The sequence below is a fragment of the Anas platyrhynchos genome, chromosome 2 (assembly GCF_047663525.1).
Source record: "Anas platyrhynchos isolate ZD024472 breed Pekin duck chromosome 2, IASCAAS_PekinDuck_T2T, whole genome shotgun sequence".
Classification (NCBI taxonomy): Eukaryota; Metazoa; Chordata; class Aves; order Anseriformes; family Anatidae; genus Anas; species Anas platyrhynchos.
In genome coordinates, this window is record NC_092588.1 from 59,796,832 (window position 1) to 59,820,459 (window position 23,628).

General features: G+C 37.9%; 1 long non-coding RNA gene across 2 annotated transcripts in view; it reads right to left on the reverse strand.

Annotated features, from left to right (window-relative positions):
- LOC110351368 (uncharacterized) overlaps positions 1-22,802 on the reverse strand; it is a 50,694-nt gene extending 27,892 nt beyond the window's left edge. The window contains exons 1-2 of one of the 2 annotated variants that reach the window (XR_003495592.3): positions 22,458-22,802; positions 9,897-10,086 (exon numbers count right to left, since the gene is read on the reverse strand). This is a non-coding gene — a long non-coding RNA (uncharacterized lncRNA). The remainder of the gene's footprint in view (positions 1-9,896; positions 10,087-22,457) is intronic. The other variant, XR_011807213.1, reaches the window with a different exon arrangement.
- Between the last annotated feature and the right edge of the window lie 826 nt (positions 22,803-23,628).

Sequence of the window (23,628 nt, forward strand, 5' to 3'; positions counted from 1 at the left end):
TGCTTTTGCCCATAAGGTCCAGGCTTAAATAAACTGCTGCCATAGTCCACAGATGAAGGTGGAAGGATGGGAGAGCAAGACCTTAAAATGAAAATCTCTGTTCTAGTCTTCTCCTTATTCAGCATAGTTAGTGGAATGTCACAATATTTCTTCAAACAATATCCACCATGAACACTGAATTTTCACTATTCCAGGGGGATTTCTAAACTTTCAAAGCAGCAAATCCCAAATTTATCATCTTTTACCCCTCTCCCAGACCTGAAGAAGTAGACTTTCAGAAGGCATTAAGAATGGGCAGCAGCTCTCCACAGACCCCGTGCTCCTGTGTGGGCTCCTCTCCACATGCAGCAGCTCCAGCCTGGGGCCTGCACCTGTAGGTGATCTCCATGGGCCACAGCCTCCTCCGGGCTACATCCACCTGCTCCACTGGGGGCTTCTCCACCCACAGGCTGCAGCGTGGAGATCTGCTCCATGTGGGACCCGTGGGCTGCAGGGGGACAGCCTGCCCCTCCAGGGGCCTCTCCATAGGCCGCAGGGGAACTTCTGGAGCACCTCCTCCCCCTTTCTTCACTGACCTCGATGTCTGCATGGCTGTTTCTTACTCCTTTCTCACTTAGCGTCTGTTAGGCAGCATTTTTTTTTCCCTTTCTTAAATCTGCTCTCACAGAAGTGCAACCAATGTTACTCATTGGCTCAGCTGTGGCCAGCGGCAGATCTCTTTTGGAGCTGGCTGGAGATGGCTCTTATCTGACATGGGTAGCTTCTGGGCTCTTCTCACAAAAGCCACCCCTGCAGACCCTGCTACTAGGCCTTTGCCACATAAACCCAATACAGAAAGCTATTACGTAATGTACTCTTTGTAGACTCTATAGCAGAAGATATATAGCTATATATAGCATATACCTATATATATATAGGAACATATATACATATATAGGAACATATATATATATATATATATACACACACACACACACACACACACACACACACATATATATATATATATATATATATATATATATATATGTAGGTATATGTTCATGGATTTGGGGTAGAATTATAGTAACAGCCATTATCATACAATCAGTAAAGTAAAAAGTATGCATACGCAACACTGAGTGGCAGGCTTTAATGAACACATTAGTGTCTGTCACTGCTGAGGAATGGGGAAGTAGGAGACTGTTTTAAATCCATAGGTATCCTGAGTAAAATGTTTTCAATAACTTACTAATCTAAAGAAATTGAAATATTGGAACATTTCCAAACCAATAATTTGACCATGACTTTGTGAAATGTCAATATGAAATTATTCAGTCAATATTGCCAACTTAGTTTAGGTTGTGAATACCCTGATGTTATAAAAGTACTCAATGACCTATTTATCACATTGCTTGCCACTTGATATGTCACAGCCATTCTCATAAACACATTATTTTCCTTCTTTGAGAGCCCTAATTAATACACTATTGTGATGAATCAACAGCAGTCAATCTGTAAACGTTGGCTGAGAAATTGAAAACAGGTATGGATTTGCCATTTTTAATGGCATTCTATTGTTTCACTCATTCATTATTGGGTAACTTTCAGGGATACAGCAATTATTACATGGGACACAGTGAACAGTCGATTAAACTCAAAACCTTTATCTGAAAACACTTGAAAATATTTTCAGATTTTCAAAACAAAGCAGATCTCTTTGTTCTGTGATGGCTGGCAAAAAAATAAATGCAGTTGACTGAGAGAGAGAGATCTTGGCAGACCTTCACCAGTACTGTGGATAATCCTTATGAAAGTTAATAGCATTTATTAATTTGCCAAGTATTAATCATATTACTTCAACAAAATGATGATGAATCCATAAAGATCCACTAGCTTGTAAAGAAAAGAAAAACACAGACTTTCTGCACAGATTTTCTCACCTGTTGACACAATTACAACCTATTACAACACTGAGTGTCTCAGTGAGGATCACCCTTAGAAGGTTTATCCTTTATTTTCTACACCACTACAAAAAAATAAAATATAAAATAGATATGTGCACAGACATACCATATATGCATTCATACATTACAATTTTACTTTGCTGGATGACCTGAAGATGTTATAAATAAATATTAGTCCAATTTATGTTGAGTTCCAAAACCCTGGGAGATCTCTGACAGAAGACATTTCCTTATGTCTTCCTTTGTCTCCTTCCATAATCAAAAATATTTTCTGATTCAGCCAGAAAGGTGCAGACTTACCAAACAGGCATTGATTTTTTGCCCTTTAATAAATGTAAGTACAATGGCAAAGTAAAAGATTAAGCCTGGAATTAGAGTTTTGAATTGCTTAGTCCTTACCTTGGAATCAGTCTGCATTTTAGTTTCTCCAATTCGTTATCCCCACATTGCTGTTGAATGGAAGCTTTGTCTCTTTTTTGTTGTTTTGGGTTTATTGTACTGTATTTATACTGCATTCATTACAGGCTTCAGAGCTTCTGCTTGTTGTTTACAAGGATTGGAATGGAAATTTTCACACCTTATAGAGCAACCATCATAATTTGATGTAGAGGTTTTTTTTTGTTTTGTTTTGTTTTTTTTCTCTGATAGAAACTAGTCTTAGCTGTGGACAGGATGGTCCTAGAAAACTCCCAAAGGTACTACTTTTCCTTCCAAGTACTTAGCTGGTGTATCTTGTTCACTCACTTAGTATTCAAGTGATGATGAGACCTGTTTGGGGGTGGGGGGGGAGTCTTCATTGGATTAGATTTTTAGCCTTAATCTGTAGAAAAGAACATGGTTTCCTCCAGGCATTATTCCAAGTAGACTTTTTGGTGTAACAAGAACACAGGAAATAACCTTCATTTCTTCTTTTCCTGTTACTTATAGATGATAACTTCTTTTTACCTATGTTTTAATCCCACAATAGGATATTGGAGATATTTTTGGCTTTTGATGCCTCAGAAATATGCTTTATGGATCTTTCTGGAGTAATCCCTAATACATAAATTCTTCTGAAAGTGAAACCTGCCTCAGGAAGTCAGTGCTACTTTCCAGTCCCAAATGGTGGCAGTGTTTAGTTTCACAGCTGCACATACACAGATATAGATCTATTCCATAGCTATAACCTAGTAGGACTTAACGGGCAACAAAACAGAATGTCAGTTCAAATTCATGAAAGTTTATAAACTTTGATCCTCTTTCTTTGAAATACTTTGATATGACATGTCACATGCAAGTGATGAATGTGATTTCTGTTGCACATGTTTTTAGATCACAAGTGATTTATCACAGTAAAGAAAATGAGGAACATCTAAAGTGTTCAATTATCTTTCAGATGAAGTGGTGAGAACATAGAAAGGAGGTTCTCCCCATCTGAGAGACAGCAGTTTGGCTTAAAACAGTGATCAGACTGACATGAGACAAATTTTACAGTACTTCTCAGTACTCAGAATTTAATAATACATATGGGTCTAAACAATATCGCAAATCAAAGCAGCCCAAATATTTAGGTCTATTCATATCCAGACTGTTTGAGTCTTAATCTTGAGTAGTGAATTTATTCTTAAGAGACTGTTACTAGCCACAGAAACTACATTTTCAACTAATGCATAATATATGTTACAGGAATCCAGAAAGCTATTCTGTGTAGAAGAAAATCCAACAAGCACCCAACTTCCCACACAAATAGAAAGAGCAAAGAGAGAGAATGTATAAATAATTTATAATAAAATGCTTATGGGGTAAGCATTTATTTTTTTTTTTTATAATAAAACTGAAGTTTCTAACAATATTTAAATGATTTAAATATATATAAACATCTACATTGAATTACTACATTAACTATCTCTGCGTTGTTTTGTTTTGTTTTGTTTTTTGAAAATTGCTCCAACACATTAACTTATAACTTTTTATATTGCTTTTTAAAGAAATAAATCAATAAATGATAGCTAAAAAGGAAACTCTCCAGCCAGCTATATAAAAAACGTCCCCACTTCAGTGATCATTTAAGCTGTTTCATAGAAAATTAGACTCATGGGTGATTGGTTGTTTCTTCTCTCACAAATTCAAACATTGCTAATTAAATGCAAAGGGAAAAACAGAAGCCTAGAAAAATTAAAACAAGGCACTCAAAATTGTTTAACAAAAAGTACTTATTATATAACACAGACTTAAAAACAGAATAAAAACCTTACTTTGGAGCCCCTACAGTGGAATAACCTCCTAATAAATGCTTTGATCTGTTGATTCTTAATCCTAAAAGTAAAGCTTCATTGTAAGCATTCACAGTAGTGACTAAAGGGTTATTACAAGAAGAAAATAAATTTATGCATGTGTAGAGTTTTTAATAGCTAGTGTGCTGTCTGGAAGAACCTTGCAAGGGAAAACCAGCACCTCTTTGTGTGTGGCTACATGCCTGCAACACTTCTTTCAGGCTGGACACCAAATGGTAAAATATCTGTGACATTTGCCTGTCACCTTGAGTTAATTTGCAGGAAATAAATATACTGCTATGACAGAGAATTTTATGGGGAGTGTCATCAGATGAAAGTGTAAATTCAAAACGGATAGAAACTACTTAGTGTAGTTTACAGTAGGTGAGAGGTATTGCTGAGAACAAATAGTAAGATTCTCATCATTGTCCCCCACACCCATCATCAATTAAATGGAGAACAGAGAAAAGCCAACCAACCTTCAGAATGATAATTATCCAACTGGGAAAATAAATAAATAAATAAATAAATAAATAAATAAATAAATAAATAAATAGAGAGTTAAGGCAACAAAATACTGGGCTAAGAATGATGATAACTGCATTTCCCAGGTTTAAAAGAGTCATTATGTATATGACTGTAGTACATTAGATCACTTCTGCTGCTGTTTGTTCTTCATTCTCTGTTTAAAACATCTATATGCTGAACACGGGCCAAGGAGCAACTTCTTTAAATATACAAATACAGCTAGAAAATAACAAAGGGAAGGGAAAAATATCACACATCTGAGTAAAAAACAGGACACTCATCAAATGAAATTTTCTAGAATAGCAATTTTACTAATATAAAAAATAAGAGAGGATGCTAAAAAAGAACCAATTTACAACCTTGTTTTGATTTTTAACTAGGACCAAACGATGGCATCTGGGCTTTAGTTTCTGTCATTTCAGGCACCTGGGACTGGATGCCAAGGATTTATTCTAGCAATCAAATGGAAAAGCAGGCACATCCATGACAAAATAATCCTGTCCAGTGCTGTATGCTGTCTACTGCTTACCACTTTCCTCATCTTTTAAATGAGCTGTAAGGTTTTTGGGTTTTTTTTTTTTTAAGTTTTTTTTTTGGGGTTGATTGATTGGTTTGGTTTTGTTGTTTTGGTTTTGGTTTTGTTTGTTTCTGTGTTTTTTTTTGTTGGTGTTGTTGTGTTCTCTCTCCACCTCCTCACCCCCCCATTTTTGTTTTGTTTGCTTTGTTGTTGTTTTGTTTGTTTTGTCTTTTTTTTTTTTTTTTTTTTGTGAGTTTGTGTGGGTTTTAATCTTGACTAAGATTTGGGCATGGATGCCTCTTACAATACTGCAGAAGATTCCCTTTATGGAGATGGCTATTGTTTTCACCATTCCCCTGTCCTCTGCAGAAAATGACCTCAGCTTCCCAGCATTAGAAAGCAGCTGTAACATGCTGGCACAGTTCCTAAGCATGAGCACTGCATGAAGTGTTTGGGAGCAAAGGTCAATGCAGCTGCTCCCTGGTGCCAGAACTCATCTTCTATAGCAGGAGTGAGGAGCCCTGAACTAGAAGGCAGGTGGACTGAGAGAGAAATGCTGCCAAAGGATCATTTTCACAAATTTGTTTTTCCTTTGTAACCGACATTCTTTTATTTTGTTGGTTTGTTTTAGAAAGGTTGTTCCCATGTTGCTGCAACAATCAGATGACTCTTCAGCTTCAGATTGGGAAAAGCTCTGTTATTAGAGCAGTGACAATAAAGAAATAATAAGATACATATTCCCCCTTCTCCCCCCCCCCCCCCCCCCCCCCCCCCCATTAATTATGACATCTGAATCAATTCACTCTCCTTGAAAAGTTCCACCTCACCTTACATTACAATTGCTACACACCAAAAGCTCTTAACTAAGCAATTGTGAACCTGGTTTTATGTCAGTATCTAATTAGGAAGTTGCAACTTGTTTTCAAGATAGTTCTTTTTTACTATTTACATCTTTAATCAACTACTTGTAAAATTGCCAGTTATTCCTTAAACAATTAATAAACATGGCAGAAAGTACTGTGCAGAACCAACACTTTGTTTTTGAAGAACACAAGTTTTCCATTGAATTCTATCTCCAAATTCTATCTACGGAGCAGCAGAGCCACCTTTTTGTTGTAGATCGTCTATATTCTTATTTTACAAGGTTTTGAAGAAAGTTTTGCCTATAGAATTGTCATGCCTATGTTTTTTTGTTGTTGTTTACATTTTTTTTAATTTAAAAATAAAAATTAATTAAAATTTAATTAAAAAAATAAAAGTCTTAAAAGTTAATGTCACTTTTGTTAGCTAAGAGGAGGACTTTATATCATGCAGATAGAACATATGAACACCTTGTGGAAAAACAGGCAATCTTTTCTCTGATTATGGATGTTTCTCAATTCCTTGTGCAATGTGGAAAGATTTATTGATCATAAGTCCCCTATTACTGAGATACACTAATTAGTGACTTGTACACATGAAAAGTAGAAAAGGAGCTCAAGGAATTAAAAACAAATGTGCTTTGTTCTGAGGACTTCTTTCTTTTGCATTTAATTTTCATGCTTTATCTTTCTTTGCAATAGCACCATGAGTTTCTTGGCAGTACTTGGGATAATTAATACCAGTTACTGCACTGATTACTGTCATCTATATAGGAAGATAACTGGCAGAGTAGAAATAGATGGAAAACAAAACAAAACAATAAAATAAAATAAAATAAAACTAAATAAAACAATAAAACAAAATAAAATCCTGTTGAATAAATTCCTCATGGGTTTCTTGTTGCTCACCTCCAGCTTGACTGTTAATTGTTTTGTCTCCCAGATTCACTGAAGTATGCAACTAAAAGAACACTATTGTTGCAATAATAAGAAAGTTGTTCTCATGAGGTTAAACTCTGATTAGAAAAATGTCTTTCTGCTTGCTCTGAAAACTCTGCAGTTGTTCACTGGTGTCATGTCAGATCACTATGTGAGTTTTATCTCTATTATCCAAAGTTAAAATCCACTCAGATTTTTGAGATATGCACAAAGAAAAATATCTAGTACTTGTGAAGCTAGTTTGCTAATGGCTGATTTAAGTAGCTTCACTACCATTACATTATCCAATGAAATATCTTGATTGATCCCTAGTTTCCATGGGTAATGACTATTTCATGTAAAAGTTAACATTTTGTTCAATTAACTTCTTTTTATCTTACCTCTCCCCACCCCTCAACATTAGGATTCAATTAAGATTTGGTATACTGTGTAAAAATATTTTTTTCTTAGCCACCTCATGTACTTAACATGATATTTGCTTTTGTTGCTCACAATAATTTCTTGAATGTTAAATTTTAATTATATAATTCCTTTGGCTATAGATTTCAAAGACTTACCGTATTTTACCATATTTCTGTCTAATTCCTAGAATTTCCCACAGAAGTGAATCAATAGGGTATCAACATATATTTGTTTCTTTCTGCAGTGATCAGAAAGTACTGAAAATTAACATTAGTTGCCAAACACCCTTGGTCAGCTGAAACAGAAGAGTCAGCTAAGAAATAATACCTGTAAAATTTTCATTGATTTGAAAATATGTTGCTATACCATTGCATTTCTTGATGTATTTGAACATATTCTGTTAACAGAAATTAAAGGGACCCTCTAGAGAGCTGAAGTGCATGTCTCTAGAAAGCTATTGCGTTATGGTAGATTTGACCACACAAAGCTCATTCCCTGAAGTACATTACAGGAGCTTTGAACACATAAAATGTATTCCCGATAGTATAAAGCAGAAACAGTAGTAGCAATAACATTCAGTATATAGCTGTCAAGCTAAGGTTTGTTACAGTTATTAAGTTTTTAGCTCCATGAAATCCAAGGAAAATACAGTGTAGTAGTGTAGTAAAAATAAAGCAATTATTTGACAAAACACAGGGTTTAAAATCTTGGGTTCCTATTAACTCAGTATAAAGTTTTGTACAGTGTAAATGAGGAAATTGTACTCTTGCATTGGAAAAGCATAATTTTTACATTAGACATCCAAAAATACAGAAGGGACTCAACATTGTTTTTCAGAGTTGAATATTCTTACAGCATAGTTTAATGAAATAATTCATTACACCATACCTTTTCAAGCTTGGTACTGGAATTTACCCTCTGACACAATTATTTTGGTAAGTCACTGCCTTTTCTGACTTTTCCAACTATGAAACGGAATTGTCTCATCAGTTACAAAAATCTCTCGGATATAGCTGCACACTCAAGCATTAAATGACAAAAGCAATATTTTTATATTATTTTTGATTTCATGACACAGTTATAATTTGATTAAAGGTTGTCAGACAGGATTTTTAAATTCCATTGTTAAATTGTTACAAGTGTAGAATAAAAGCAGCTGCTTTAGAGCATTTCTAATTCTACGCTTAAACTGTAAATAAAACAAAAGATAGAAATCTGAGAACCTCCAGTCTTCATGCACTTGGAAACATTCTGGGTAGCATATGTTTTGAATAAATAGAGATTGTAAGGATATGTATTAATAATCAGAATAAACGGAAGGTACCAAAATATTTATTTTGATTTAAGGTAATAGAAATACAATTTTAAGGTAATAGAAATACAATAATTCTTGATGAAATTATTAACTTATTTTAGGAACTGATAGCTGGTATATCAATTACAAGGTATTTCAACTTCATAGCAAATATTATATGACTTTTTTCATGCATTGGTCATATTATTTTGCAGAATAAAAAGGAATTTTGATAGCATTAAAAAAAATAAAAATAAATAAATAAATAAATAAGATAAATCCTCCCCACTTTCACCACAGGGAATCTCATACTAATGGAATATCAAATTTGAGATCCATCTATTGCACCTGAGGAAATAATTTTCCTGCAAAGATATGCCAGAAGTAAACCAATCTCCAGAGACAACGAGAATGAGCAGTAATCAGCACAGCAATTCTGAAAGATTATGCTAAAGCAGGAAAAAACATACACAACAGAGGAGGTCTTGGACTGTAAACTACTTCCCAGCATTATTTTATCTATCTGTTGTTAACTTTGTTTGATTACTTGAACACATTTCTTTTCACCTTCACTGAAGTCTTCAACGCATCTCACACCTCCTGTTCTATTGAGGGAAGAACTGATGCAAAAATTTGCTCCACTTCACAACTGAAAGCTAGAAATGGACACATCATGGACTTTTCTGACCCTCACAGAACCTCTGCTCTCTTCCTTTGCCCTAGGCTGAACAATAAGGGATAAATTTGTGTGTCCACAATCCAGCATATGTTAAGATTTGTTTAACTTTTTTAATATATCTTTTAAGATATCTTAAATTCAGATTTTTCATTCTTTATGTGAAAGAAAGCTAAAGAAAATGAGCTAATAGTGCTAGTCTGAAAGGATCTGGTCACAGTTGTGAGCTAGTTTGTTTCACACAATCATTTTATTACTTTTTTTTTTTTTTTTTAAGTGAGTGGTATATTCAAGGAATACAGTTTGCTAATGAACAATTTCCTTCTGGCACTGTTTAGGAGTTACAAAAATAAATAAAATTAATATCGCAAACGCAAAACTATAAATAGCATGGATTTCAAGTACCTTTTGATTATACCATCTTCCCTAAGTATTTAGGCAGATCTAAGGCATGATAAGGGAAACAGAAAGGAGATATTTACCTCGTGAGACTGTGCCTTACATTTTATTCAACCTGTTAATTTCTCAGTCTTCTTTTTATTATCAGGTTGCATAGTTCATGGCATCTAGTACTGTCATGTCCTGAAGGCCACAAAATCCCTTGAGTCATACACAAAAATAGAACATGAATATTCTTCACAAATTATGAAAAAATTGTTCTCTCTGAGTCTCCTAGAAAAAAAAAAAAATGAGAGATGTGTGACTGAATGTATGCATTTCCACAAAAAGAGGATTTAGTTTATTATATTTAAGTTTGAAGAGCTCATTGTTTTCACAGGCTCACTGTGAGTTTGCCTTTGTTGTATTACTGCTTTCTTCTTTTCAAACATTTTCCTATCATCCCACTAAATCAAGAGGATAAAGCTAGTTTCTCTGAATTAATATCAGTACAGTTCTAGGGAACTGGCTGACAAGAGATGCTCTAACAGATACAGTCTCTGAAATTCACAGTGTGCCAGAACTTGGTCTCTGTTATGCACTCTACACAGTCACCACAGGACTGGGAAAGCAAGAATATCTACTATCCCCTAAATCTATTCTAAAAAGTTGCTTTAGTATTTCATAACTTGTCTCTGGAGAAAAACAAGAGAAAAACTATTTCATCAAACATCCCAGATGATGTATGAGCACAGAAGATTAAAAAACAAAATCAAAAAACAAAACACCACATACAACACTTGCTTATCTACAGAACAAGGTGTAGAGGATTGTAGTTAAGCATATTCCTTATTTATTGACACCACCTTTTCCCAAGTCAGCAAAACTACCTGCAGTAGTAAATTCTCTCCAACACCAGTAACAAAGTTTGATTCAGAATAATTAAACAAGCTACCCAAAATATACCTAAAACCAATTAAAATTCTGTGATAAAGCATTTTTTTAAATGTAAAATAGTAAAAGTATTGTGATTACCCTGAGAACTGCCAGCAAGGAAAATCAAAACAAAACAAACAGCAACAAAACAGTACATTTGAGATCATTTGTGTGTAAAAGTTTTGTGTACCCAGAGAAGGAACAGTCAAGAATAATACCTCATTGTCTTTCTTTGTCTTGTAAAGCTCTATTCAGTCTTGGTTAATTCACTCTTTCTGGGTTCTAGATATTCCAAGATTTTCCAGGTGTTAAGTATAATGTGAGTGAATCAATGTGACTTTTCATAATGACAACTTAGAGATTATAGTGAAAAACAAACAAACAAGAACAAAACAACACACCAACAAAAACAGCATATGGATATTATTTTTTCTACATAGCTGAATTGAGCATTGGCCTTGGTGTTAAAACAGCAAAGGAAATATATCAAAATATGTTTGGAAACAGACAGAATCTTCTCAAGATTCTGAGGATCAAGAATGACTCTATTAGTTCCTGAACTACATTTCATTTTAAAGAGCAGCAGAGCAAAATGAAATAACTAAATAAATATAAAGAAAGCAGCAGGAATTAGCTTTACCACTGTACTATATTTATAATATAAAGGTGCAATATGCGCTATTGGTGTGACAATACAGGATCTGGATCACAGACAAGGTGACTGAATGAATCTTCAATATCAAGTATTTAACTGATCAACAGGATCCCTCTTGATGCGAATTTTGGACAGTTCTTGAAATTTCCTGAAGATGCTCTTGCTCTATCTAATCTAATTTTTTTATGGGTGAAGTTTCCAATGGTTCTCCTGAGCAGCCCCTGCTGCAGAAGTGGTCACACTATACATAAATAAGATATTTATAAATCATAGTATAATAGAATTTAAAGGTTGGAAAAGAACTCCAAGATCATCTGGTCCAACCATACCCCTACCACCAATATCACCCAGTAAACCATGTCCCTAAGCACCAGGTACAAACATTCCTTAACCCCCCCCAAGGACAATGAATCCGCAACCTCCCTGGGCAACCTGTTCCAATGCCTGAATACTTTTCCTGAGAAGTGCTGTCTCCTAATTTCCAACCTGAACCTCCCCTGGTGTAACCTGAGGCCATTCACGCTTGTGTTCTCACTAGTTATCCATGAGAAGAGGCCAACCCCCAGCTCCCCACATCTTCCTTTCAGGTAGTTATTGAGACCAATAAGGCCTCCCCTGAGCCTCCTGTTCTCCAGACTAAACAAACCAAGTTCCCTCAGCCGCTCCTCATAGGTCTTGTGCTCCAGACCCTTCAACAGCTTTGTAGCCCTTCTCTGGACATGTTCCAGGGCCTTGATGTCCTTCTTGTACTCAGGGGCCCAAAGATGTACGTAGTACTCGAGATGTGACCTCACCAGAGCAGAGTACAGGGAGACAATCACCTCCTTGGTCCTGCTGCCTACACTGTTCCTGATACAAACCAGGATGCTGTTGGCTTCCTTGGACACCTGGGCACACTGCCGGCTCACGTTCACAGATTCATAGAATCATAGAATATCTAGAATTGGAAGGGACCCATAAGGATCATAGAATCATAGAATCTTTAAGGTTGGAAAAGACCTCCAAGATCATCTGGTCCAACAATCACCCTACTAACAATGTTACCCACTAAACCATGTCCCTAAGCACCACATCTCATCTTTCCCAACTCCTGGCACCACACAGGTCTGCCCAAAAGTTTAGACCATGTGACTAAGTGCACAGTCCAATCCCTTCTTAAATTCAGAGAGGCTTGGTGCAGTGACTACTTCACTAGGGAGCCTGTTCCAGTGTGCAAGCACCCTCTCGGTGAAGAACCTCTTCCTAATGTCCAGCCTAAACTTCCCCTGCCTCAGCTTAACACCGTTCCCATGGGTCCTGTCACTGGTGTTTACAGAGAAAAGGTCACCTGCCTCTCCACTCCCCCTCATGAGGAAGTTGTAGACTGTGATGAGGTCCCCCCTCAGCCTCCTCTTTTCCAGGCTGAACAGGCCCAGTGACCTCAGCCCTTATCCTCAGTACCCTGAGGACAACTGGTCTGGCTATTAAAGACAGATGCAAAGAAAGTGTTAAGAACCTCAACTTTTTTTTTTTTTTTTTTTTTTTCCTTATCCTCTGTAGTCATGTTCCCCTCTGTGTCCCATAAAGAATGGAGATTCTCCTTGGCCCTCTTCTTTCCATTAATATACTTATAAAAACATTTTTTTCTATCCTTGACCATAGTGGCCAAGCTGAGCTTGTGCTGGGCTTTGGCGTTCTTGATTTTTTTTTCTTCACATTCTGGCAACTTCCTTGTAATCTCTCTGAGTTGCCTACCCCTTCTCCCACTGGTCATAAACTCTTTCTCCCAAATAAACAGCAAAAGTTCCCTGTTCAGCCACTCTGGTCGTCTTCTTCGCCATCTCACCTTATGGCACATGGGGACAGCCTGCTCCTGCGCCTTTAAGACTTCCTTCTTGAGAAGTGTCCAGCCTCCCTCGACCCCTCTGCCCTTCAGGGCTGACTCCCAAGGGACCCTCCCTACCAGTGTCCTGAACAGTTCAAAGTCAGCCCTTCAGAAGTCCAAGGTAGCAGTTTTACTCACAACCCTCCTGACTTCACCAAGAATGGAGAACTCTACCATGTCATGGTTACTCTGCCCAATACAGCTCCCTACCACCATATCTCCCACCAGTCCTTCTCTGTTCATGAACAGCAGGTCTAGCGAGGCACCCTGTCTGGTAGGCTCACTGGCCAGCTGAACCAGGAAGCTTCCATGCACTCCAGAAACCTTCTAGACTGCTTCCTCAGGGCTGTATTGAATTTCCAGCATGCGTCTGGGAGGTTAAAGTTGCCCATAAGGACAAGCACTGGCAATTGAGCGACTTCTGCCAGCTGCTTATAGAATGCCTCATTCGTCTCTTCATCCTGGTTTGGTGGTCTATAACAGATCCCCACTTGATCTGTCCAACAGATCTGCCTTGTTGGCCAACCTCCTGATCCTTATCCACAAGGACTCTACTTTTTAATTCCCAAACCTAATCTCAACAGAACCAAAACACTCTCTAAGATAGAGAGCCACAACGCCCCTTCTTAGCTTTCTGTACCATCTGAAGAGCTTGTAGCTGTCCATTGCAGCACTCCAGTCATGTTTCACCACCATGTTTCAGTGATGGTGGCTAGGTCATAGTTTGCCCGCTGCACAATGGCTTCCAGCTCCTCCTGTTTGTAGTGCATGCTGCATGCATTGGTGTAGATGCTCTTGAGTCACACCATTGCTCTCACCCCCAAACCTGGGACTGCTCTCCCAGGCTCAACTCTATCTAGTCTTATTTCCCCTCCTTCCCCCTTCATACCTAGTTTAAAGCCCTCCCAATGAGCCCCACCAGCTCCTGGGCTAGAGTCTGTTTCCCCCTTTGGGACAGGTGGGACCCATCAGCAGCCATCAGACCAGGTGCTGAGTAAACCTCCCGGTGATAAAAAAAAATAAAACAAAAAAATTCTGCGACAGCACCAGCCTCTCAGCTATGTATTAATCTGCTGGGTCTTCCAGGTCTGCTCAATATCCCTCTCCACCACTGAAGGGATAGAGGAAAACACCACCTGTGCACCTACTCCATCCAGAAACTGCCCTAGTCACCTCAAGTTCCTTTTGATAGCCCTCAGGCTTCTCTCAGCAATTTCATCTCTGCCAGTTTGAATTATCACTAATGGGTGGTCTCAAACCTGCTCTTCACTTACAGTGGGTGCTCCCCCAGCCTCCATCTACAGGTTCAAGGAAACAAAAATTTGGAAAGCCTGTCTGTCACTGAAGACAGAGGCAAAGAAGTTGTTGAGTACCTCAGCCTTCTCTATGTCTGTCATTACCAATTACTCAGATATAGAAACTCACTCCTAATATAAGAAATTAGCCAGCTATAATTGCTTACACACTACTATTTTCACCCCTCAATCTATTTTCACAAATGTTAAAAGTGCATGGTGGCCTTTGGGGACTCCTCCTGTCACCCCAGCACAGCAGCCTGAAGGGAACTGGGTTCTCTCTTGTGCTCTTCCTCAAGGCTCTGTGCAGAATCGATGCTACCTCTTGCACAAGGGCTGGGGGATGCACTCACACAACCCCTGAGAATTGGCAACAGAGACCTTTATGGCCAGGACATCTTGCAGGTGAGCCTGCGGTATGTCCATAGTGTTTGGTGGCTCCAAGCTAATGCTTAGAGTAGAGGCTGAGCCCCAGGCAGGGATATGGCTGGGCACTCCCGCAATGCAGTTTCTGTGATCACAGCCCGTGCCTCACACCGTTGCAGTGCCAGTAGTAATGCCAGGGCCTTGTGTCTTTGCCACGCTCATACGTGTCCATGGGCTGCACACCAGAGGTCCCTCAAGCACTGGTGTCTGTTCTCGTGTTGCAGGCACTATCCCTCTGCCAATGCCACTTCCCTTCGCATTAGGTGCCTTCCTTCTCAGTGCTTCCTGGGACTGCATCTCTGTCCTCCCATGCCAAGAAGGGCTGCTGCTTGCCTTCCTGCTTCTGGGCTTCTTGCTGCCACACAAGCTGGCTGTCAGAGGGCCTAGAGCTCAGCAAGTGGTGGGCCAGCTGCAAGGGGTCCTGTTTTCTAGGGCCCTGAGAAAAGGTGGGGCAGTGGTGGCCACTGTGACCTCAGCAAGCCTCTGTGATGCACAACGTGAGTGGCCCAGACATGGCCAAAGGCGGCTGTGTTGGGAGTGGCCTGGAAGATGCCCTCATATGAAAGAAGGAGGAGGGCTGGGGGGGACTAAGGACCCCTTTTCTGGGGCTGTCTCCCCCAAGCCATTTGGTTTGCCAGAGAGAAAGGCTACCCATCAGCCACAAGGGACTGCCCTCCACTTCCCATCCTGTGCTCTGGGTTTATTTTTAACATTGGTTTTGAGGTAATTTCATTCTATTCTTTATATAAAAGAACAGAATCAGGATGTATCTTCAGCCCTAATTCCCATGTGCACTTTGCATATGTGCTTTCTGGTGTAAGCAGGTATGTGCACATGGATGTTACCATGTACCAAAATGGCTGTTTTGTAATAAAAATAATAATAATAAAGAATACAATGGTACCTACCACACAATGCTACTTGTAATAACAGAAAATTAGTAAGATATAGAAACTCAGTTTTTCTAATATAAAAAACTAGCCATCTGTAATCACTTACATAGTACTATTTTGAATCGTCATAGAATCATAGAGTCATTACGGTTGGAAGAGACCTTCAAGATGGCCTAGGAATCATATCCACCAACTCCCTTAGCACCCTCGGGTGCATCCCATCAGGGTCGATATATTTGTGAGTTTCTAGCTTACCTCCATAACGTCTAACCCAATCCTCTTCAAACAGGGAAAAGTCTTCCTCTCTCCAGACCTGTTCTCTTGTTTCTTGGCTTGGCAGTGAGCAGGGGCTAGCCTTAGCAGTGAAGACTGAAGCAAAAACAGCATTCAGTAACTCTGTCTTCTCTGTATACAGTGTCACCAAGGCACCCACCTTATTTAGCAGCACAGCCACATATTTACTAGTCTTCCTTTTGCTGCTGATGAATTTGAAGAAGCCCTTCTTGCTGTCCTTGATGTCTCTTGCTAAATTTAATTCTAACTAGGCCTTGGCCTCCCTCATTGCATCCCTGCATTCTCTGACAATATTCCTATATTCCACACAAGTGGTCTGTCCCTTCTTCCACATTATGTATGCTTTCTTCTTCTGTTTAGGTTTTACCAAGAGCTCCTTGCTCATACACACAGGTCTCCTGCCCCCCTTGCTCAACTTCTTTCTCTGAGTTTGGAGGAAGTGGTACTTGAATATTAGCCAGCTCTCCTGGGCCCCCTTTCCCTCTAGGGCCCTGTCCCAGGGAATTCCTCCAGTTAGGTCCCTGGAGAGGTCAAAGTTATTTCTCTTTAAATCCAGGGTTGTGGTCCTACTTCTTGCCCTGCTTTCTCCTTGCAGGATCTTGAACTCCAACATGTCGTGATCACTGCAGCCGAGACTACCCTCAACCTTCACATTTCCAACTAGACCATCTCTGTTTGTTAGTACCACGTCCAGCAGCGCCCCTCTCCTTGTTGTCTCATCTATCACCTGCATCAGGAAGTTATCCACAATGTTCTGTAGTAACCTCCTGGACTGTTTATTCTGAGCTGTGTTGTCTTCCAAGCAAATATCAGGGTGTTTAATGTCCTCCATAAGAACCAGAGCATGCAAACATCAGGCAACTTGCAGCTGCCTGTGGAAGGCCTCATCCACTTCCTCTTCCTGATCTGGTGGCCTGTAGTAAACACCCAACACAAAGTCATCCCTGTTGGCCTGCCCTTTAATCCTTACCCATAGGCTCTCAACTTGCACATGTATAGAGGCATTCGAGTTGGGCTCCCAGTACTTCTGTGTTTCTGGATAGAGCAACTATAACTCAACGATGTGGGCCTATGGTAGCTCTCTTGTTAACCTGTGTTCCCTCTCTAGGTTCTGGGAATCCTTTGCCAGCTGTGGTGTTCAGCTGGTGCGAGTGGGTTGGCATGTCATCCCGTACCTTATCTCCAGCATCCATGATGATATCCCCCTTCCCCGTCGAATCTAGTTTAAAGCCTGATCAATAAGTCCTGCCAGCTCTGGTACTATGCAAGACTTCCTGTTGCAAAGGAACCCGAAATTTTGGTGATGACAGTAGCCATGGAGACACGTTTTAATGGATGCTATACTTCTGTTCTTGTCACCATCAGTACTGGGGAGAATGGAGAAGAAGACTTGCACACCCAAGTTCCTGATCATCCATCCCACTTAGGAGTCCAGAGGAGGGCCACAAGGATGATGGAGCACCTCTTCTATGAAGACAGGCTGACAGGAAAACAGCTGGGGTTGTTCAGCCTGGAGAAGAAAAAGCTCCAGGGAGAGCTAATAGCAGCCTTCCAATACCTAAAGGGGAGCTACAGAGAAGCTGTGGAGAGACTCTTTATCAGGGAGTGTGGTGAAAGAGCAAGGAGTAATGGCTTTAAACTAAAAGAGAGTCAGTTTAGTTTAGACAGAAGGACGAAATTCTTTACTCTGAGGGTGGTGAGGCACTGGAATGGGTTGTCTAGAGAAGCTGTGGATGTCCCACCCCTGGAAGTGTTCAAGGCCAGGTTGGATGGGGTTTTGAGCAACCTGATCTAATGGAAATTGTCCCTTGCCTTGGCACAGAGGTTGGAACTGGATGACCTTTAATGTCCTTTCCAACCCAAACCATTCTGATTCAATGATAAGAGCACACACAGCTAGTTTAGATGAAAAGTAGGTTTGCATCTTTATGGCTAGCATTGATCTTCATGATTACCAGAAAGCTACTTAGCAAATCTACTAGAAGATCCACAAGTTACCTTTAGCAATACTAGGTCATCATTCTCGTATTTAATTTCTAAAGTATTTATTTATTAAAAAGAAAAAAGAGAAAGCTACACTCAATTTGATATGATGAAAGTTTAAAATCCAAGGGAAATCTTTGGTTTTTATTATCCAAAAGTCAAGTAAGACAAAAAATCTAATCACAATAGTCCATTCTAGTTTTACATAATGTAAAATCATTTTATAACCTTACATCATTGAAAATCTGCACACCATTCACCATACAATCTTTAGCAAATTATAACTACTGTTTGTAGGCACATTTTAAAAAATGAAAGGAATTTAAACATTTTGTACTGCTGCTGAACCAAATATTGATTTTTATTTTTTCTCTTCTTGATATGATAGTTCTTAATTTTTTACTCATCACAGAAACACTACATAATGGAAGTTGAATAAACAGACTTTCTTAAGTTTTACAAGATGGATCCATCTTTGAGAGAGAAGAGAATGAAAGAATGAAAACAAAAAGCTTGCATCTTTTCCTAAAGCTAAGACCTTGAAGAGTGGTATAAATCTATCATATTAACTAAAATCTTTACTAACAAGATGTAGGTCAGGAACAAAATGACTGGAGGAAAAAACTGATGAAAACTCATCATCTTGCCTAGTAGGAGAAAAGGAAAGAGAGAGAGGGGGAAAGGGGATAGGGATATGGATAGTCCATTCTACTTTTACATAATGTAAATCATTTTATAACCTTACATCATTGAAAATCTGCACACCATTCACCATACAATCTTTAGCAAATTATAACTACTGTTACAAAACTGAGACATGATTTTGCACTTTGGTTTAAGTTTTTTTCTGCTGTGGAAATGAGCTTTCATTTAAAATAATATTTCTGAGAGAACTTCAGTGTGAGAAATATTTGTGGTTCAGTGAAAAATACAATACAGACATATAGTCTAACCTCAGTTATACAGATTTGTACTAAACAGTGTATAAGAAAAAGGAATCTACCAAGTGCAAAACTAGGTGCTCGAACATTAGTTTGGCAACAGATTAAGGTGTTTTAAATGAGACTAAAGGACAAGTTCTTCCCTAAGGAACAAAATCAACTGGAGAAGAGACAGCTTATTTGTTACTTCAGTCATCAGAAGAGCTCAAAGTGACAGTGGACAAATTATGACAAACTGAAGGACTGATGTCAACACTTCAGTTATTGCTTACAATATGGATTTAGTATTACACATTTTGGGCTCAAAAAAAAAGCACCAGTATTTCTGATAGTTGTTGGTCAGTGTCTGTAAATATTTAACCTGTACTACAGACACTTGGATTGTTGGTTTCCAAATCAAGTACTGTATGAAAACAAAACAAAACAAAACAAAACAAAACAAAACAAAAAAAACAAACAAACAAAAAAAACATCATAGACAAACACAGAACAAGCCAATGTCAGCTTTGCAGAACTGGGAAGGAAAAGCAAAATAATAAAACTAAAAGATTGTAACAAAAAACACCATGACTATCTCATTGTCACAGATAACTGTGACTCAGTCACTAAATACGATAGGTTTCTGGTCTCAGTCACTAAATATGATAGGTTTCTGGTCATGTCTGGAATTACAAACAATCTTCTCACTTCTACCAGCAGAATTCCAAGCTAAGACATTTTTATGATGGTAGAAAGAGACACCTAATGCCATTACAATGGTATCAAGCAAATGGCTCAACAGTATAATACATAAGTTTAAAAGTGCCACCATTAAAAAAATAATAAAAATAAAGTAAAAAAAATAAACACAGAGATGTTCTAAGATTGAAGATTATCTCTTTTCATTGTTGAAAATCATCTCAGTTGTATAAGTCTGAGATAATTTTAAATTATTGCAAAAGAGATAATAAAAAAAAAAAATCAACATTTGCCTAGTCAAAAATGTAAAAAAATGTACAACAAAATTTACTGGATGAAGACAATTTTTGCAGAAAAAAAAAAAAAAAGAAGAAAAGTAAATTTAAATTCCTTATTTTGAAAAGAAATGAAAAAATACAGAAGTCAAAGCTCATGAAAATTTTACAAATAAAATTGCATCAAAGAAAAGTATCTTCTTGTATTATACCATAAAGTCAGTGGGTTGACTTGGTTTCAATATTGTGTCAATATTCTGCTTTCAAATTATCTGCAGGTAGATTTTAAGATGTAATTATTCAGTTTTAAAAGCCTGAATAATTTTGAATATTTTTTTTTCCCTCTGTGAACTACTAAAGGTAAATTTAGCTGAGAATGGCTTCTAATTCTGTATTTAGATTATGCAACTGGTTAAATGAATGCACAAAGTGTAAAGGAGCTACAGATTTCTCTGTGATGCTGTATGGTTTGTTGTGTGGTTTTTTGTTTGTTTGTTTGAATAGATGTTTCTGAAAATTCATTTGACTATAACAGTTTGGTACATTCAGAAGTAATCTAGATAAAAAAATACATTTTATATAAAAGATGGGCACTAAGATAAGATAAGATGCAAAATTATGTGTCTATCTCCTAATCAGTTCAAGAGTAGGCAGACATCCAGATATCTTTCAATACATTGGCTTAATATCACTTACTTAAAGCTATAAAGGAAGTTTTTGGCAAAGCAGGAAATTAATCTGTAGTCCAGTGTAGCACCACAGATGCTTTTATGTAATCATATATTATGTACATGAAGTGACGATTTTTCAAAGAAACCTACAGAAACTACATCTGATAATGAAATCTGTTATTTTGGAACCAATCTCTTGGGCTCTGACATGTACAAAACTCTGACATGGCAAGCTGTGGAAATGACAAAGTCACTTGCAGCTTCTTTTGTCTTTTATTCTATAGGTCTGATTTGGCACTAATTCATTCTTATGGTTTATCAAAGTGTCTTTATGGAACTCTGACAATACCTTATTGGTCACACATTGTGAAGGCTCCTGGTGCCTTCTGTGCACTTTTGTATCTGGGCTGCAGCAACATTATTTGATGACTGATGTTTCAGTGAAGACTGGTAGGAATGCTGAACAGAGTTGCCTTCAGGGCAAATTGTGTTAATCAAAGTTCATTAACCCTAGAGAATGGGACCTTGAGTCAGCTACAACTATGAGTTGAATATGTCTAGACCTTTTCCTAATTCTGTATGCTCTAAAGAATACTGGAATGCTTCTAAAATGAAATAATAAATAAAATAAAATAAAATAAAATAAAATAAAATAAAATAAAATAAAATAAAATAAAATAAAATAAAATAAAATAAAATAAAATAAAATAAACATAAAGGAAAACTTAGAAAAAAAAAAAGTTGAAGTTAGCAGGTTTGAGAGAATAAAAGTAGAGAAGATCTGTACCTGCTTTAGCTGCCTATCGGGATCTTTCAGGCAGATGTTTGCTCCCAGGCTTAGTTTTACATAACTGTATTACTTTTTGAGCTGAGCTAAACAGTGCTGCAGTTCCCTGTTGTCCCTCAGACAGTCCTTTTCATTAGCTCTAAGGTTTACTGCTCCATTCTGCTGTCAATTCCTCTGCTTGAGCTGCAAGCTTGCAGCTCCATGTTGTGAATTTCCTACTTGCTACATCTCAAAGTTTTTTCATCCTGCTTGACTGCTCAATACAGAAGGGCAAGTCCCCTCTGTTCACAAGTGATACAGTTTACCCAGTCACTCCTCTCTTTAAAAGATACATAATCATGAAAAAGTTAAAAACAAAGAAATAAGAAAGAACAACAACAACAACAACAACAACAACAACAACAACAAAGTCAGGGAAACCTGACTGGAAACCTGACTTAGTGGGTGGCCTCCTTGTGTATGGCAGGGGGGTTGGAACTAGATGATCTTTAAGGTCCCTTCCAACCCGAATCATTCTATGATTCTATGATAAGATCTAGGTTGCTCTGAAGTAAAGCTCCACACTTCAAATAACCTTCTTCTCTTTTCTGATGCAATTATCAATGATTTGACTCACTGTTTTGGTAAGCAGCAACTCCTTCCTCCTCAACTCTAAAAAGAGATTTTGTTGATTATTTTAATTTTCTCTTTAAAAGATATGTGTGTTTTGTTTGTGCGTTTGGTTGGTTTTTATCAGTAGCTGCACTGAATCTGCATTTGTTCTTCAGTTTGATGACAGAGAAGAGTCAGTAATATGTATTACAAAGTTAGCTCTGCTCCATGCTGCAGTTACTGAGAATAGTAGCTTATGCTGAAGCATAGAGTTAAACAGCTCACTTGCCCAAGTGATGTATTTTCTTCCTTATTGCAAATCACAGCTGAGAGGTGGATAAAAGACCTTAATTAAGATACATTGGCTATGACTTACCCACAATTAAGATGCTCTCCAGTGTAAGTTCTTTGCTCCTTAAGGTATACAGTTTCTTCTGCTTAAGTTATGTTTCTCTATTCAAGACATCAAATCTTCATATATCTTCAAACACGAGATCTTTTTAGACAGGAACACATAGGAAAACAGCACTAAAATAAGATCAGATATGGTTTCAGTAGAGAAAAATGATCTCAGAGATGTTCATGTAACACTAACTGTGCAGCTGTTTTTACTCTCGCTTTCTATGCTGTGATTATTTAAGCTTCTTATATACCATGACATGTATACTGCTTTGAATGAAACGTGATAATCCTTACTATGTTATTTAGAGAATGACTGTGTTGCAGCTATCATATCTCACTAATACTATTTGTCATAATGTGTTCATCTTTTCAGATACTGAATAATTTAATTTGTGCACAGATCTTAAGCTACTTGTTTAAAGCAGTTAGAAGTGCCTGACTCCACAGGAATTTCTGTTGTCCAATAATCATTTCACTGAACAATTAATTTAACTAGCATTTCTAAAGATTTCTAACTAAAAGTCTTGAATGGAGAGATGCATGCTTTCTGTCTTTCCTAGCCTACATGCATTTATTCACTTTTTTGTTTTTGTTTTTTTTTTTCAGTCTCTTCCATGTACGTCTCCTGTTTTAGGTACTTCCCAGCAATTTTCTTACTATTGCATCTGAGGTGTGGACTGATGTACTCCCCCTAGCCCATTCCTGTGATGATCTGATGCTTCACATGGCACCCCAACACATCCTTCTGCCTTACACTCCTGACAGTCATGCTAATTCATACCAGTTATTTTTCAATTTATCTCTTATCTACTTACATGTATTCCTATCAGAGCCTGGCAATGAGATCCTCAGACTGGGGTACACCATCATGCCTATCAGGTGTGAGATTACAGGAATTCCACAAGTTGCTTGATTTGATTTTGTAACTCCCAGGCAGTACTGTATCTCTTTAGATAATGAGAAAATAAAACAAAACAAAAAACCAACAATAATAATAAACTTAATTGTATTGTAAGTGAGATTCTGTGTCCCCTTCTGTCAGTCTCTACCTTGGCTCTATGAGGTGTGTCCCTGCTGCAGGAAAGGTGAACACAAATCACACGGAATCACTGCTCTCCTGAAAGCTTTCTGGTTCCTGTTGCAGA